The sequence below is a fragment of the Scylla paramamosain genome, unplaced genomic scaffold (assembly GCF_035594125.1).
Source record: "Scylla paramamosain isolate STU-SP2022 unplaced genomic scaffold, ASM3559412v1 Contig15, whole genome shotgun sequence".
Taxonomy (NCBI): Eukaryota; Metazoa; Arthropoda; class Malacostraca; order Decapoda; family Portunidae; genus Scylla; species Scylla paramamosain.
The window spans coordinates 496,375-515,683 of record NW_026973680.1 but is presented as its reverse complement, the minus strand read 5'-3'; the positions used below and the strand labels follow the sequence as shown (position 1 = coordinate 515,683).

General features: G+C 41.7%; 1 long non-coding RNA gene across 2 annotated transcripts; it reads left to right on the top strand.

The window, feature by feature from the left end:
- The first annotated feature begins 1,332 nt into the window (after positions 1-1,332).
- Positions 1,333-12,094, top strand: LOC135097231 (uncharacterized). Of its 2 annotated transcripts, none has more exons than XR_010265488.1 (3): positions 1,333-1,997; positions 10,106-10,282; positions 10,661-12,094. It is a non-coding gene; the product is annotated as an uncharacterized LOC135097231 (long non-coding RNA). The 2 variants fall into 2 exon arrangements; XR_010265489.1 differs by having other exon boundaries at positions 1,348-1,997; positions 10,106-10,183.
- Positions 12,095-19,309: the final 7,215 nt, after the last annotated feature.

The following is a 19,309-nucleotide window of genomic DNA, read 5'->3' as shown; positions in this document are numbered from 1 at the left end:
GCTTACAAAAATCTTATGCTGGGCGAGCGAGGAGGCGTCACCACGAGGAATGCTTGGGAATAATGCAGCTACGCTTTTATGTAAACCTCTCTCTCTCTCTCTCTCTCTCTCTCTCTCTGGTGAGGAGGCAGAATATGGTGTCACCTAGGCTTCGTCTTACCAACAGGTCGGTGTGGGAGATTGCGGGACTGCCACACGTGCAGCACTTCTCTTCCTGCCGCCTTTGAGGTGCCCCTGATAACAACACTTTGGAGCACCACTCTCTCCACTGCCCTGAGCTGGACAGTCTGCTACCCCATGGAGTCCCAATCACTGATGTGTGCCGCCACCTCTTGATGGGTGATAACCTCGACGACATCCTCGCACGCTTCTCTAAATTTGGTGGATGCTGACGTCCGTTTGCTTTAGTGTTTGTAACTTCTTTTGAATTATATATTGTATACGTCTTTCAAACAATTATGCACTTGTTATGTGCTTGTTCCCTGCATATGGTCAGGACTGACGCCTTTATGCGTAATAAGTTAAATCTCTCTCTCTCTCTCTCTCTCTCTCTCTCTCTCTCTCTCTCTCTCTCTCTCTCAAAAGTTTTCTTGTTAATAATGTGGAAATCTTGTTAGTGTGTCACTAGCACCATAAAAACACCCTCAAAAATGAGTGTAACTTTAACTACGTAGAGCCTTTTGATTGGTGGAGGTGGTGCGGCGCAGAAGTGTTTCAGTAGGATGATTAGATGTGCCGAGTCGCCGCTGCCTCAAGAAAATGAACATCTAACAAATAATTCGTACGCTATTCATTGTTTGGACACTCGTGATACGTGATGACTTAGAAGTAGATAAGAGTATGTATTCTCTGTTCTCTTTTATAGTGTTGGGAGGTCACCATTTGCGTTGAATTGATATCTACTGGTGAATCTGGCAACGCGACGCTTCAACTTAGGGATTCGAGTCAGGGTGGATCCCGTTTGGTAAGATTTACTTTCCGTAGTCCAATAATGTATCATGTCCTTTGAATAGTGTGTAATCTTAACCCTGCAATGCGGTTGAATGTTCTTTGTATGAGGTATAATCTCATCCTTGCTTCATACACACTACAACAATACACTTTGGTTGTGGATCAGGCACGTGGCACTTCAACACACATACACAACACACATACGTATTGGAGTAAGCGTAAGTAGGCATTTGAAACCAAGCTGATATACATCTTTCACATTCGTGTAATGCTATCATATCTCCATTGAAAACACGTGTAATCCTATCCTTACTGCATACATAGTACATTTATACAGTTTGGTGGTGAATCTGGCAGCGTAATGCTAAAGTTGAGGACTCGGGTCAGGATGGATTGCCGTTTGAAACCAAGCTAAAATTCGCCTTTCTTGAACCTGCAATGCTGATAAATGTTCTCTGTATAAGGTGTAATCTCATACTTACCTCGTGAACACTACAGGAGTACAATTTGGTGGTGAATCTGTCAATGTGACGTTTGAGGTATGGATTCAAGTCAGCGTAGATGTTTGAAACCGAGCTGAGATAAACCTTTCGTAGACCTTTCATGCTCTCGTATACGTCCTTTGTATACCGTGTAATATTCAGCAATTGAGTGGCATATCCCGGCATACCAGATACCGGAAATAAAGAAAGGTATGAGAAAGACTCGAAGCAGTGAACCTCGAGAACGAACCGAGTCCCAGATTGGTCAGGCGGAGGTCCCACGCTGGCGTCACCACTCGAGGGACGAGGCGCCGCGCGGTCACGTGGATATCTGAATTGCGCGTTAATCACCTCAGTAATTGAACACCGGTGTCATTAGTTTGTGTAGTGGTCGTTAATTGTACTTTGCAGTAGTGCAGGCAAAGGAAGCGTTAGACTCTCTAGCTTCCATGGAGCTGACTTTGCGTGGGTACTGAGCGCTGGCAGCAGGGAGTGTGGTGCTGGAGGCCTGGTGTTCCCTGTCTGATTTACTCCGTGGCGACGCCGGACAGCAGTAGGAGCGAGGTACAGTTGTTGATTCATGTTTGTTGTCTTTGGTGTGCAGTCACCATGTTTTGTTTGTTTATTTCATAACACGTGTTCACATGATAACTGAGGGTAAGTAGACTTTGTGACGTCACTGATACTAGTCCCCTCCCCCCACCCCCCACAGCCTGCCGCTCCCCACGGCAGCTTGTATCCCCGCTACTGTGTTTTCCGTGATGCTGTACATATGAATATCGTGCAGTGGTGTCACGGATAGTTTGAAGCTGTTATTTGCAATTGTATTTAGTGGCAATGATTGTTGGTCGTTACCATTGTTCAATAGTTTAGTCGCGTGTATCATTGCACTTGTAAGGGAGGAGGGCATGGGAGGAAAGGGTTGAGGGGACAGCGTGATGCAGTGACAGTCATGCTTGACTTCCTATATTCTTGTACTGATATGAGAGAGAGAGAGAGAGAGAGAGAGAGAGAGAGAGAGAGAGAGAGAGAGAGAGAGTAGGTCAGGCAAGAAGTAAGGGCATTGTATCAAGGGAAGGTGCAGAGGTCAAGAAAAGGTCAGGAGGTGAGGGAAGGGAGGAGGGAGGTCATTGGAGCAGGTCACCGAAGGTCATGTCTGTCTTGGTGAATGTCAATGAGAGAGAGAGAGAGAGAGAGAGAGAGAGAGAGTGCGTGAGTGGCTGCCATTGTGGTGTGAACGACGTGACAGTCATCATAATGGCCGTGGTGGTCGTTATCAGCATAATCACCATCACCATTACCACTGCTGTAACAACCACCACCACCATTGTAACCTTCAATTCCACCATCACCAACCCTACCACCATTACTGTAACCAACACACCCCCATCACAACCACCACCACCACCACTAACAAGGTAACCAAAACAATCACCACCACTGTAACCAGCCAGCAACGATGGTTTCACTTGTCAGATTTTTCGGGTAGAATGAATAGGGAACATTACTTGGGGAAATTCCAGAACAGGGATGATAAGCCAACTGATTTCTCTAAATGCTACTTATTGAGATGTTAATGCAGAATCTATAGGAAAATTAAGACCAGATAAATTCAAGGACAAGGATGAAAACTCCACTGGTCTAGTGACAATTGTGTTCATGTGCTCTAGAACGTGTCATGTATTGTATTCTACAGGGACTGTTGTTTTGTCGCATCCTTCTTGTTCTCTTCAACACGCCATGAGCAGAATAAATATTAAATAGATATATAATGAGGATAACGAATGACACCTGGGCTAGACAAGGACGCCACACTGCGCTGTATATTCTAATGATGTGCTCAGGTGTATAATTCTATTCGTGTCAGAGCTTCCTTAGCGATATCAGTGTTGGTTGTTGATATTCTTTATAGTATGTTGCTGGTGTTAGACGTTTGTCAGTGTTAGTGCCACGAACAAGACTCGCTAACGCAAGACGCCTCAGCAACAGGGTGGCAATGAACAATTCGTCCTCAGCAGCATGAAGTCGTATAAGATTTATCAGAGTAATACTTTCCTGGCTGGCTGCAGTGACCCGGGCGTTGTGACGGAGGCGGTAATGGACCATATTCTGACACCCTTCACCACACCTTCCCTAATTACAAAAAGTTTCAGAATGTAAAGGATTTTTAAGAGTGTTTTTATGCTTCTAGAGACAGAGTAACATTTTCTACATTATTAACAGGAGAAACACTCTTGAATACTGTTAATCATCTGTGGCCTTTGAAAATAGTCATGGTGGGAAAGCAGAGAGTTTCTGAACATAGGCCAGCATTTCCTCCATATCAGCCTCGCCTCCTCAGCCAGACTAGACCTTCCGTTATTGGGTGTACCGTACTGGCGCGTACCGCGCTTTCGCTTCACGCATTTCACGCTTCATTCGCTGCCTTCATCATGCTTGCAATAGACGCTGTACTCAGCATCTGCCCCGAGACTCTACTACTTTACGATGCTTCGCTGTGTGTGGTTTTGCAGTGTTAGCATCCCCGGGTTTTGCTGATCTCGAGGCACGTGGCGGGTCTTGGAATTTAACGCCTGTTAGATAATGTGGAGTGATAAGTGAATGAGTGATGAGCGAATGAACAGACTCGGTACTAAGGTTGTTAATGGCGGGTATGTAGCTACATTTTCGCCTGCTGAAATCAAGATATAGAGATATTGTAATATCACGAGTCATAGCATATTTTTTCATAATTTCATAGCTATGAAATGGAGTTTTTACCTTTGAAATGCTTGTATGCTTGAAAAGCCACATAGACTCGTATGCTTGAAAAGACACAAAGGTTACACTCGAACACACGTCCTGGCAACCGTCCCAAGATTTCCTTGTGTTATCAGCTCTGTAATGTGGCCGAGCCCAGCTGTGAGTCCCCTCCTCGTGCCGTTAACATTGAATTTGATCAGATCAGTCACGGAGGTAATCAGATCAGTTAGTATTGGTGCTGCTGTGTGGGCATCAGTTCTGGAGCGCGGAGGTAAAGAAACAAAAGAACAAAGGCAGCGCAGTTCGGGTGGTCTGCACCGAGCCTCGCACTGTGTATTTTTCCTGGTGAATGTGTAAGGGAAGGGATTGTATTTGAAAGGTTCGTTTCCAGCAGACTGACCATTCAAAAGAAAATTTCGTCATCATGCTTATCATTTTGAACGCTGAACCCTCAATTTTTTGTATCACAGGAAAGCGTACGCGTATGTAAAGTTAGACGCTCAGATCCCATCACCTTGTCAAAGGTTACGAATTAATGTTGTATAATCCTTGAACTATTCCATCATTAGCTATTGATTGCTATGAAATACTCCAGAGATTATGAATGGAAGTAAGTGTGACCGTTCCCAGGTATATATGCCTTATCTGAAATTACAAGAGTATACACACACACACACACACACACACACACACACACACACACACACACACACACACACGCACACACACACCTCTTTCCATCATGTAAACATTCCCTCTTATCTTCGTACCCTACACACCTCATCATCTTTCCTCGTCTCCCCTCTCCCTCCCCTCCCTCTCCCTATCTCTCCCAGCCTCACATCACCCCCATCACCCCATCCCTGCTTCTGTATCACCGCGCACCATCTCTCCCTCTCTCCCTCAGATCGCTTCCCTGTTCTTCCTCCACTTTTCCTCCCCTCTCTTTCCTTTCTGCTTGAGATGCTTTTCTTTTTCCCCGCATTCCCCTTCGCAATATTTCCCCGCCTCTTCCTCAGGCGCCCTTCCCGAACCACTTTTCCTCCTCACCCTTTCCTTCTATCGCCTCCCTTATTCATCTCTCCTTCTCTCTCCTCTTTATTCTCTCTCTTCCCTTTCTCTCTCTCTCTCTCTCTCTCTCTCTCTCTCTCTCTCTCTCTCTCTCTCTCTCTCTCTCTCTCTCTCTCTCTCTCTCTCAGGCACCCTTCCCACCCACGTTTTTCTCTCCATCCCTTTCTTCCATCTTCTATATTTATTCTTCCTCTCTACTGTTTCTCTCTCTCTCTCTCTCTCTCTCTCTCTCTCTCTCTCTCTCTCTCTCTCTCTCTCTCTCTCTACCGCTGCGCCACGTCGATCCTCTGAACTGAAAAACTGCTCATTCTCTCCAGCTTTATTTTTTTCACTTTTTTCTCCCTCCCCCACGCAAGTTATTTCTCTCGTAGGTTTATTAGAGTAATTTCCTCCTCTTCCCGGTGATTTGGCGAGATGCTTGATGGAATACACTACCCCAGTATTGCAAAACATGAAGATTCTGTCCGTCTATTTCTGTATGTCTGAGTTTGTCTCTCTCTAATTCCGAAAATCTGTCGTGTTTATCTGCTTTTTTTTTTGTCTCGTCTGTCTCTCTCTCTCTCAAAAATATGCATCATGTCTTTCTATGGCTCTGTGTGTGTGTGTGTGTGTGTTTTCTCTGCTGCGGAGAAAGTTATATTTTTTCTATTTTAGTTTCATGGTTCCTCGCTCGCCTCCCTCGCTCGTCTGTTCTTGTTCTCTATGGCCTGTGTGTGTGTGTGTGTGTGTGTGTGTGTGTGTGTAGCGTTCTCTATGGCCTGTGTGTGTGTGTGTAGCGTATGTACTTAATTTTATTGGCATAGTAAAAAGTGCTCTCTCTCTCTCTCTCTCTCTCTCTCTCTCTCCTGGTCAGGCGATACAAAGCGAACCTTAAAAAAACAGTAATGGCGCTACTAAAGAAAGAAAATACAGGTAGATTTAGATTTAGAGAGAGAGAGAGAGAGAGAGAGAGAGAGAGAGAGAGAGAGAGAGAGCGCTTTGATACTTCACTTTGAAGGCGTGTGTCTGTGTGACTGTATTTACTGTCTGTCTGTCTTTCTTTTTGTGTACGGTGTGTTTGTCTGCTGCTCTCTCTCTCTCTCTCTCTCTCTCTCTCTCGCTCTTTCATCCACAGAAGGTAGATTTTGAGGATAAAACCGCGACCATTCAACACTTAAACTTTTCGAGCTTTTTTTTTAATGGCAGTTGAAATGGTCTTCTGCATCTTCTCGTGTTCTTGACCAGTTTCCACATTCAAAAGTAACTAAATAGGCAAACAATTAATGAAACGAACGCATGAATAAGTAGATAAGTAAACAAATGAGTAAATAGTTATATAATTACGAAATCAAAATAAATGAAAAATAAAATATTGAATACTCGGGCAGATAAGCAAAGTACTTGAAGGGTCAATAACCAAGTAAGATACTCGAGAATGACGTGTCTGTCCACAGCACGGCAGCTTTATACAAGTAAAGAATATAGCGAGGCGCCGGGCGGTACTTGACCCCCCTACTGTAACTTCCCTCTGAGGTTCACAGGCCACAAAGGAAGCAGGCCCAGGACTCCCCGCGGCCGACTCTCCCTCGCCGCTCGGGGCACAAAACTTTTAGAAACTGTCGCCGTAGATCAATAGGGAGGCTTAGGCACCACCTCACCCCGCTGATCTGCACGGCTTGGTGGGAGGAACTCTTTTTGTGCCTGGTGTTGTTGGTATTGCTGTCGTGGTGGCGGTGTTGCGTTGAGGCAGCGGGTTTCCTGTTGTACAATTCAAGCCACATTGAGGCAATACTTTGTCTCTAAGCAGGGAAGAATGAATTTTCTAGGCTTCTTGAGCAAGTTACAAGTATCCCATATTAATTATAGCATAGATTGATAATAACAATAAAATATAGAAGCAGTGAAGTAACAATAAAATACAGGAGTGAAGTCCCAGTATTGGAGGAGTAAATGTATTGTTGGCGGAGACAGTACTCATGTGTTCTGTGGTTGAAATATCATTCAGAGGAGGACAAATGGCGGGACAGGCAGTGCGTAAGCTGGCCATTACTCTTCCCAGGATGGCCTCGGTCACCGGCCGTCCCATGACCGCGCCGCGTGTCGTCCTAACGCTGAGCAGCACTTGGGTCACCACGTCTCCCAGAGGCAACACTCTTTTCTTTCAATAAACTCATCGGTCAGTGTGTAGACGTCATCGATCAACAATTAATGTACAGTCGTATCATGGGAACTAAAAATAACACTAGTTTGTGAGGTAGTGGGTTCATGTCATTGGTTCATGTTATTGGTGTTTGTGTTTAATTACCCAGAATCATTCAGGTCTGTTTTATTCCATTTAAGAGCGTCCAACTTCAGCTCCCTCCATTTCTCGAATGGCGCACGACAGACCTTGTATTGTTCAAGATCTCGAAAACTTGAATATCGAGTCCTTCTACTGGACACAAGCATTCAGACAACTATTCCCTCTTCATTATTATTCAACCATCTCGCCTTCAACCGTTTTTTTTTTATTCTCCGTCTTTCAGTTGATGACTATACAGGGGCTTTGCCGAGCATGTATAGGATACAGCTTCCCATTTATGTAAAAAAAAAAAAAAAACTTTGAATCTTTACCAAGCACGGTGAATTCAAAAGCCTTTCGATTAAAGATTTTTCTCCCTTAATTGTTTTGCATCTCACCCACTGCCATGCAGGAGTAAACCAGTATCTGGACTCTTTCCTCTCTTTAACTGGAGAACTTCTGGACATTCTTCCCTATTCAAAAATGCCGCATTTAAAATTTCACCCTCATATATCACGATTTATCCAGCATTAAAAGAAAACGATAAATCATTTTTTTTTTTATTTGTAAAAGGGGTCAGGCCAGGGGCAACACAATGCGACAAAAAAGTGTCACTGATGGTCCCCGTCACTAAAGAAAACCGTTCAAAAACAAGTCCAAAATTACATTGTGAAAAGTCTTGGAACTTTTCTTTTGTAAAGGTCTGAAATCATAGGCAGGTGGAAATACAGTCGTTGGCAGGGAGTGTCAGACTTTTCCGGCAGAAAGATTAAAACAGCGAATACTAGGTTAACTCTTGCATCTGTACAGAAACCAGTTAGCAAAAGTGGATTAAAAAAAAACTTAACCCTCTCACTGCGATACGCAACAATTCACGTCACTAGAAGCACTGTACAGAATTTTTACCATCACCTGCAGAAGAGAGAGAGAGAGAGAGAGAGAGAGAGAGAGAGAGAGAGAGAGAGAGAGAGAGAGAGAGAGAGAGAGAGAGATTAAAAAACCAGACCTCCTAATACCTAGTTAGTATATGTCTGGAGGTGACTGCTGAAACAAAATAAACTTATCACACTGCTTTGTGATAAGATGCACCAAATATCACCTAAATGGTTAAAAAAAAAAAAAAAAATGCCGACCTAGATAAATAACATAACCATATTCATTAGACAGTTTTAAGGTCAGTACAATCTGTCACAGGGTTGTAGGGTGCGTTGAATGCGATTTTAGACACGCTAAATAACCATGAAAGGTAAAAAAAAATATTCACATGCTCCCTTCATTTAACAGTATTGAAATCAGTACATTGTCACTGGATACTGGCGTCTGGTAGATTCCGTCGAGAAATGAAGTTCTTGTGTTGTCTTTCCCGCTCTTCCTGCAATTGCCTCGTGTGTGGTGTCGCCTACGTGTGTAGCAGCAGAGTACCCTGCGCGCTGCTGCTGCTGCTGCTGCTGCTGCTGGCACTGAGCCTCCCTGGAGAAAAAGGAGGATTTGAGGTCGTACCTATCTGATTTCCCACTCGTCCTTCCCTCCGTCTCCTTCAGTCTACGTGACCAAAGTTAGTTTCACTATTTCTTTCTTTCTCTTCGTAGAATCTTTGCCCTCGAGGATTCCTTTTTCCGTCCAGGTCTTCCGCTCTTTGAACCCTTAATGTCGTTATTTTTGTACCTCTCTCTCTCTCTCTCTCTCTCTCTCTCTCTCTCTCTCTCTCTCTCTCTCTCTCTCTCTCTCTCTCTCTCTCTCTCTCTCTCTCTGAGGCAACTGAAAATTTTAACAGTAAGTACCTTCGAAATCCTTGATTACGTATTTTTTTCTTGTTACGTAATTGAACATTATGTACGACATGACACAATGGGAATTAAGCTGAAAAATAAAGTTAATTTGTGAGATGTTTTGTTTCCCTGTCTTTAGTGAGTACAAGGCTTGGGAAAGATGAAGGAATAGGGAACAAAATATTTTCCGGGACTTACCGAGGAAGGGGGACGAGGAGCTTGAAATCTTGGTTTACTAAGTGCTTAAGGTACAGGATTAGCCATTTAAGCCATGAAGGTGAAGGTAGCGGTCAGTGGCTAAAGAAATTTATGTGGATTCGAGTGGATATTAAACGGTAACACGCTTAGGTTCTTACGTAGGTCGTTTGGAGGAAAACTATTCACATTATAATAGAAAAGAAACGTGTTGGTAGCCTGTAGTGGTCACTACCTAACAAGACGGATCCAAGTAAACATATTGCAGCAACAGACTTTTAGTTTCTTTATTACGCTGTTTCGTTAAAGTACGGTACTTGATACTTAGTATAGTACTGGAGGAAAATTAGCCACATTATGATAGAGGAAGAAAGGTGTAGAAAGCTTGTACAAGGTGATTTCAAGTGAATGTAAGTGAAGAAAGGTGTAGGAAGCTTGCACAAGGTGATTTCAAGTGAATGTAAGTGAAGAAAGGTGTAGGAAGCTTGTACAAGGTGATTTCAAGTGAATGTAAGTGAATCAAACAGCAACAAACTTTTACCGTGTGTGTGTGTGTGTGTGTGTGTGTGTGTGTGTGTGTGTGTGTGTGTGTTCACGCGGGTCGGTGTATAATATAAAACGATTTTCTTCACCAGCCGAAAAAAATGCTATCCCACAAACGAACTGTCGTCTAAAACCTCCAATATCTCACCCTGACTTCACTCAACGTGGCGGTGAGTAGCAGCGTCCGCCGCCTGTCACGGGACTGCCTACCTCCACTAATGACCGACTTGGTGACGTCTGACGCCTCCAAGTCCCTGATTTCTGTTACAGTGAGATCAAAATGATTACTTGATATTTAGTTCTCTCTTATTTCGCCCGAAAAGGATAATTTTTTTTACCTTAATTTGTGGTTTACTCTTTATTTACGAGATGCTTCAGAGATATACCATTTTACAAAAGCTAAGTGATTGCTTCCATGACTGACTATTTTTTAACGTCAGACCCAGCCTGAATCATGTGAATTATTTAATCAGCGTTGATTGCTTCCTCTCTCCAATTACCTTCATATATTTTTTTCAAGGTATGGTTTATATCATGTATGAATTGACTTCCACGTTTTTAAGCTCCTAATAATTTTTTTTTTTGTGTATTTACTTTGTTCTTATTGTTCTTATTGTGTTTTAAGTCAATTCTGGATTTCTTTCTAGGAATACCACCACCACCTCCTCCTCCTCCTCCTCCTCCTCCTCCTCCTCCTCCTACCTTGACATTGCCACCTCACCCCCTCGCGTGCTTTCCTCAGCCTCCGATCATCACATCATGACCTGCCGTGCCTGTCTTCCTGAACTCCTCCTCCTCCTCCTCCTACCTTGACATTGCCACCTCACCCCCTCGCGTGCTTTCCTCAGCCTCCGCTCATCACATCATGACCTGCCGTGCCTGTCTTCCTGAATGGCAGCCGCGATGTCTTCATCTTCAACTTGCGCCTCATTTCCTGCAAACTCATACGTCTTCTTGAGCGGCAGGTTTGCAAGCTAGATAAAAAGAAAAGGAAAAAAGGACAAAAGGAAAAATAAAGAAAAAGAAAAAAACGAAGAGAGAAAACGGACAGTAGGAAGCGAACTGAAATGCTGAAACGATATCGAATGAAAATAAATAAATAAATACTACTTTTCAAAGACGGATATTCAAGTGCAAGATGAGCCTTGAAATTTTCATATTACTAAACAAATACTTAAAGAATAAAAAAAACTTTTGATCAATAAGGGCTTCAATTGTAAACACCCATTGAAATCTTGCAAGGCCACAAAAAAAAAAGGCTAAACACAATGAATCGGATTAAAATTGACGAGTCATTGAAAAAGACAGATAAAGAATCACAAAAAAATAAATAAATAATAATAATAAATAAATAAATAAATAAATAAGAAATATTGATCAGATATTCAACTGTAAGAAGCGGAGTGAATATTTTGTGAGGCGGGGTAGGCGGCCGGGAGCTCCATCCAGTGCGGGGCCAGAACCTTACAAGAGAGGCCCGGGAAAATGTTGAGGTCCCGCAGTGAAGTGGCTGGCCTTGGAGTGTCCCTGCGAGAGGCCGAGATAAAAGCTTCCCTTCCACGCTGACTTGCGCTGCTGCTAAACTTTTCTCGGCAGCGTTTTCCAGTAATGCTGCGACACTCTGGCTGAAGGCGTAGGTACGAGTATAATACGATGCGATGCTAGTATGATGCGAGTATTTACGAAGCTTTTATTTGTTTCCATCCCGAATTTTCCTATTAATTATGTGACATTGGTGCTTGATGACATACAGTATAATAGGATACAATGCTTAGTATTATATTAGGAAGCGTTATTTATTTATTTATTTTTTTTCATATTGCGTTGTTTCATGTCAAGAATAATACATGGATTTTCCTATTAATTCTGGGACACTGCGGCTTGATGGTTTACCGTATAATACGATAGAATGTTTAGTATAATATTTCGGAGGCTTTGTGTATTTGTTTTAATGCATTGTTTCATGTAAGAAATACCTAAGACAATAATTAATATCATGTATATTTTCCAGCAGACTTGTAGAATGTTTAACGTTGTAACTGACCAAAAATATAAAGTACAGAAATAACATACAAGGAAAATGTGTTTAGTTATTGTATTTGTACCTATATTCTAGAAATAGTTATTCTCGTGTGAAAATATCCTTGAGAACCAGACTAATGAACTGTGTGGCCTTTAAAAACTTGAGACAACAAAGCGTTCCAAAATAAGGGATGTAGGCAGATCAATGATTTAAGGGTGAAAACTTTCACATGCCATGCAACATATGTTCACGGGAGACGGTAACAGCTGGGGGCGAATCTCCGCCTGCCAAGTAGTGGGTAAGGTTATTACTGTGTGTGTGTGTCTCTCTCTCTCTCTCTCTCTCTCTCTCTCTCTCTCTCTCTCTCTCGAGAGAGAGAGAGAGAGAGAGAGAGAGAGAGAGAGAGAGAGCCCAGACGCGTATACACACATGCAAATACGCGGAATGGAGGAGGAAATTAAGTTATGAAGTTCTGAAAGACTTTAGGGAGTATATGAATAAGTTGAAGAAGGTTTAAACTTGCGAGACTACAGTAGTCGTTACGATTAAGAAATAAGTGTGCGTGGAGCTCCCGAATGTGACAGATACTGGACAGCTAAGTGAGTGGCGGAATCGTCGGGGTTGGAGGGCGGAATATACTGTTTGGTGAGTTACTGATAATGCACGTGGTGAGGTAAAACGTTGTTCTGATTCCAAGTGTGGTGAAATAAAAAAAAATATTTCCAAGTGATGAAATAAAAAAAAATGAAAAATAATTCCAAGTGTGGTGAAATAGTGTTTCATGTCTTAATGTGGTAAAATGGATCGGGATTTGATTCTTGGGGGTGGATGATATGAAACGTTTATCGGTCTCTTATAAGAACACAAGAAGATAATGGAACTTGCAACAGGTCATTAGTCTTACACGTGGTAGTCCCTGTTCGAAACATACTTACTTACTTACACTTATCATCTTTATACATAAATTTGTTTATCTCTTTTCGATCTCATATTTGGTGGTGAAATAAAAGGGATTTGATTCTTGCAATGTAAAGAAAGGTTTTGATACGTATAATGACGTAAAAAGAGGTTTAACATTTGAGAACTACGTAAAAAGGTTAGGAATTATGTTGAGAAAAACAAATTGGTTTCCATGCGTGGTATCATAAAAAAGTACCTTACCTCATATTTGATGAAATAAAAATCACTTGATCAAAAGACTGACCCACATTCAACATTGGAATTAAGAGGAATGGAGGACGAAAAATGTGTTAGAAGGCTTATGCTGAAGGCTTACACAATGAGAGAGAGAGAGAGAGAGAGAGAGAGAGAGAGAGAGAGAGAGAGAGAGAGAGAGAGAGAGAGAGAGAGAGAGAGAGGTGGGTGCAAGTTGTAAGAGGATTGTTTCAAGACTCAGGCAACTTTTTTCATCTTTTTATGTAAAGAAGGATTATATACTGATGATGTTGCTGTTGGGAACTCTGGATGAGAAGAAGAGTGGGAGAGGATACTGGCATTACTGATAGAGAGAATAGGGTTAGCTAAATCGAAGAATGGTTATCTGTGCATCCGATTTAAGTTAATTTTTTTTTATAGTATTTAATGTTTGTGTGTGTTTGGAAGGAATATATTTATTGAAGTATATTTCTTTGAAGTAGGTAAGGAAGATTAGAACAAAGTGGTTGCTGTTTGAAATCAGAAGACCTACATGTGGCAATTTATATGTAACACACACACACACACACACACACACACACACACACACACACACACACACACACACACACGGTGAAGGAGGAAAGCAGTATATAAAGCTCGAAAAGGATGAGAATCGCCACACACACACACACACACACACACAGGTGAGCAGAGGGTTAAAGGATGGACTGGCAGTAAAAGCTTCCGTAGGGATTAAACTAAAAGCCGAATATCGGAGCGAGGAGGCGAAACCGAGGCAGACTGAGGAACAGAGCGAGGCAGACTGAGCGTCGGGGGTGCATGTCGGTCGTCTTGGGACCACTCCAGCCCTCAGTCCAGGTCAGAGCTGCGATGGCACGGGAACTGGAAAGGCAATAGTGGCTCTGCCTTTACCTTTAATATGATGTCCATTGAAGAAAAAATGTGGCAGTACTTCATGAAAAAGGGTAATATCGTGAATGGGTTACGCATGGATTGTATTATGTGGATACAAGTGAATGCAAGTTGATACGAAAGGCGATACGTGAACAGGATATCATAAATTTGTATACATTCATATCCTGGTGTGAGAGGACCGCGTGCTGGCATGTAATGGTAGAGTATGGGTGCTTGACGAGGCTTCATGAGACTCACTCTGTCATTATTTGTCTCCCTTCAACAGGCACGTACCAGTCTCACTTTAAACACTTTATTATATTTATCATTATGAGAGAAAACTATTGTGTGTGGATAGGTAGACAAACAGCCCATTGTTAGACTTAAGCTTTCTGGGCCTCTCAATGGCTTCTACATCTCTTTCTTACTGGGTGAGCAAACAATCTCAACTCTCATTTGAAAGGTCGACCAATGGCGTTACTGGCAAATTCTCTCCGCCAACAGAGAATCAGAATCATAGTTCATGTAAACTCTTAATACTCGTAGGTGTAAAAGTCGAAACTGTTGCGTAAACTGAAAATGCAAAAGTGTGTGTGCTTTGGAATTAAGTCCAAGGAAAGGGAGGGTAGTGAATTGAATGCAATACATACAAGGATACACTGAAGCTTCATGGCAATACTGAGGATGGTGAGCGCCATGCAATGTTAGGAACACTGGCATTGTGTTGCTGGATAGAAGTGTGTAGTGAGTATGACCGGGAAAAGAGGAATGCAATGCAGAAAAGGGAAGCAATCCAGAAAAGGAAAAAGAAGCAGAAAAATAATATGTATATTGATGACTATGACTCTATGGGCATAGAGAGAGAGAGAGAGAGAGAGAGAGAGAGAGAGAGGCTAACTATCCCTATTGGTCCATTCAGGCTTACCAGGAAAGACCTACAGTGAAGAAAACTTTGTTCTGCCCAGCAAATGTGTTTGAAAATCTTATTATTTTTACTGGATTCATAGTTTGTTCCCCTGTTTGTATGATAGTTTGTGAACTTCATGAAAACTCTCCTTTCGATGAATTTGTAAGCGAATATTCTTGTTGAGTTTGTAAAGTTCTGTGAATATGTGAGGCGGGAGGGAGTGTGGAGGTGTTTTTTGTACAGGCTTCTCCTACTCGACTCCTTCACTGCCAGAGCTGGTTCACTTATGTAATTCGGAAAGTAGAAAGGTTTTTGTTTTTAATACTATGTTCTTACTACTACAGTTGCTGGCATATTGTAGAAACTAAGGATATTTTTTTACCTATCTATTTTTTTTTCTTTTTGTACATTGTTTCAGATAACATTTCGTTTTTTTTTTTGCTTTGTTTTGCTTATTTAATGTTTTTGCTTTATTTCACTTACAATTCCATCTTATTTGCTGTTTCGCTTATAATTTCATATTTTTTTTTTCTTTTATCATTTCATCTTTTTGTTTCATTCGTGTTTAATTTCCACTTGTTTCACTTTTCTGTTCTCTTTTCGCTACTTCAGCCATTAAGATACATTTGATTTTCACTTCTTCCACTCTTACCGCTTCCTCTTGTTTCATCATCTCTACTTGATGAATTACCACCATTTCACACGTTTCAGTCTCACCTGTTTCCCTCATATCACCTGTTTCCCTCTCTGACTTGTTTCACTCGACATATTCTGTAAGGTTATTGAATTAATGGTGCAGATAGAACACCATGTATTTGATAAAGATTTTTTAGGTAATACTTTTTAGTCATCGGTACGAAATACGACAGTTTTCCATTAAATTAGTATTTTTTCATGTATAAAGTCTGCTTATTGAAATATTAATTAGTAAGAAGAGCTTCTAGGAGATTACAGCAATGATTTTTTAAACTGTTGGTTAAAAAAAATGACAGGTTTGTATCAGAATCAGCAATGATGAAAGAGGAATGTTGAAATATTAACTTGAAATAAAAGCCTCCAAGAGATTACAATATTTTCTTCATTACAGATACAAAGTGTAAAAGGAAGAGGACAACTTATAAAAATGTTTAACGGTTTATCTTTTCTTTCTCCACGTAAGGCCATAAAAATGCTGAGTAACATAATTAAGATTAATACGACATAGCGCAGCTTATGAAGAGTTCGACTTTTGATTAGTGATGGGATAATCTTACGAGAAGAAAATGCAATAACTATATGAAAAAAATTTAAACGTATATTGACTTTGATAAATATATAGATGTAAAGTTAGATTACAAACACATAATATGAGAAACCTCTTATTATGAAAAGTTAAATGGTAGACAAGTGCTGGAATTGTCTTTATGAGGAAAGTTGATAACAGGGAAGAATAAAGAGGCAAGTAAAAGAAAGGAAATGAAAATTTATGAGGTTAAGAGTGAAGTTATGAAGTGGACAAGGTGACACAAGGGAACAATCATTTAGTTCAGATCTCTTAGTCAGTAATAATTTTGTTTTTGTTCAGGAAAGTCATCAAGGGTTACTGCAATGAGTTAACGTGGCACGGTGTCATTAGCAGTCAGGGGGTTAACTTTAGTCTGCCCTGGCGAACCTTTACCGCCGTCTGAGTGAGAATGGTAGTGAATTGGCCAAGTCATTAGGGTTATGATAAGGATGTCGCTATCACCACCACCATTACCACTAGTATTATTACCTGCCATATCTTGATTTTGTCTTTTTTTTTTTTTTTGTATATATATGTCCGTATATCTGCTTGTTTCTGTGTATTTCTATTTGCCTGCCTGCCAGTCTGTATGTATGTTTGTCTAACGTTCAAAGAGACAATTTCTCTTTTTGTTCTTTTCTGTCTAAATTGTCCTTTCTTGGCCAAACACGAGCGCACGAATTAGCAGGAACACGAAAGTCACGTACCATTGGTGTTGGAATGAAATGTTTACTGAAGAAAGAAAAGCTCGTGATTTTCCGAACTGTAGCGAAACGAAAGGCTTTTAATTCAGCGCCTCCCAGAGCACGAGGACGCTGATTGCCAGGCCTTGATTCCTGAACTCCCGGCTTGAACAGCTCGTGGTCCTGGTGCTGTCCCGTATTCTTAAATGACATGTTTTCTTTAAGAAGGGAGTATGAATAAATGTTACTTCATTTCCGATCTGTTAATCTTTATGGTCGAAAACTCTTCAAAATCAGAGGTAGTTGTAGCTTCAAGAACCCAGAAGACCTACTCACGGCAGTCCTGTATGAAGCGTAATCCTATCACCCCTATCATTAAACATGACTAATCTTCTCAAGTTCTCAATTGAAGAAGCTCCCTATTAATTTCATACCAAAAACCTGTGCAGCGAGTCATTCCAGTTGTTAAAAAGCAGAAATTTATCTCCCGCATTGTTCCCGGAACAGCGCGAGGCGGGAAAACAACGCTTCGGAAAGTATAAAACGCGAAATTTACGTCTCGCGGCTGCAGGAAAGACACTAACAGTGATTCCAGTACAATCTACGCCTCGTCAGCTTATTACGGTAAAGATTTGACGGGCGCAAAACGGATGCCTTACTGGGGAGTGATTATAATGAATCGGTGTAAAAACTCTTCAAGGATTTTCATCACTGGTTAATTCAATCACTTTTCCATCCACGCAAAGGCTGGAAATAATAGGAATGAAGTTTACGGGCCATAAACGTGCCAGACAGATGAAGATGAGAGAGCGGGGAAGGGAAGGGAAGAGAGGAGGAGGAGAGAGGAGGAGGAGGAGGAGGAGGAGGAGGAGGAGGAGGAGGAGGAGGAGGAGGAGAGGTAATGATTGCGAGGGTTAAGGAGATGACAGGAATGGTTGTGGGAGGAAATGGAATCATGGAAAGGATATAAAGGAAGAAAGGAAGGAAGGAAGGAATGAAGAAAGAAAGGAATAACGATGGAATGAAAGGAAAAGGGGAGGAAGGAAGGAAGGAAGGGAGGAAGGAAGAAAGGAAGCAAGCAAGGAAAGAAGGAGGAAAACGAGGAAGGAAAATGGAAATAGAGGGAAGGTGTCTGTGTGTGTGTGTGTGTGTGTGTGTGTGTGTGTGTGTGTGCGCCCGCGCGTTTGTGTGTGGAGAGAGAATGAAAAGCGAAATCAGACGTGTGTGGGCGACCGTATCAATGCGCGCCCACACACACACACACACACACACACACACACACACACACACACACACACACATACACACACACGCCGATGGCAAGGTGGACAAAGGTGAACAATGATAGTCGATATTTAGTGTGTTGTCTGAAGCGGTACGTGGGAACACACACACACACACACACACACACACATGCAGGCGGGCAGTGATAGGGGTCAGAAAGGCCCGGTGAAGCTTAAATAAATCCTTGGCTTCAGCTGTCAGTGATTTTTCTCCTTTTCGGCGTGGCGGGGCATTTTTCCTACTCTTCTTTTATCCCTTCACTTGTACCTCGAAAAATGGATTAGGAAAGGTAACGTGTTCCTTCTGCCTCTCAACGTCACGGCACCGCTTTCATCTTATTCTAGGTGTTATTGAGGTTTTATTACGTTAAGGGTGATGCTTAGTTTGTTATGATTTTTTTTTCTTTAGTAAAAGGTATTTCTTCTGCCTTTCTGATTTGAGCTTTCCATTTCTCTCTCTCTCTCTCTCTCTCTCTCTCTCTCTCTCTCTCTCTCTCTCTCTCTCTCTCTCTCTCTCTCTCTCTCTCTCTCACAATTATCATAAAAAATTGTAATAGAATATGTCTGGAATTTATTTTTTGTTCGTTGTTAAATTGCTTTTCCATTATCCTCCAGTTCCTTCTTCTTGTACTCGTTTTTTTCTTCTTTATTTATCATGCCTTGACTGCTCTACGTCTCTTGAATTAGTTCAGCTTATCACAAACAGCCTCGTGAGGGCCAAAAGGTTTGCTGCTGTTTGTTCTATCTTTGTGTTCCTCCACCTCTTCTTTCTTCTATTCCTTCTTCTATTCTTCTTCCTAATTTCTCTCCTCCTCCTCCTCTTTTATTTTGTTCTTTCTTAAGTACTCTGTTAGTAATGATAAGTAATTCAAATACTCTTGTTATACATCAATTAGTAATATGTTGGTTCTCTGTATTCCTCCTCCTCCTCCTCCTCCTCCTCCTACTACTACTACTACTACTACTACTACTACTACTACTACTACAGTCATACAGGCAACCTCGTTAGACCAAGTAGGTCTGTTGCTGTCTGTTTTATCTTTGTATATTCCTTTGTTTATTCCTCCTCCTCCTCATCATCATT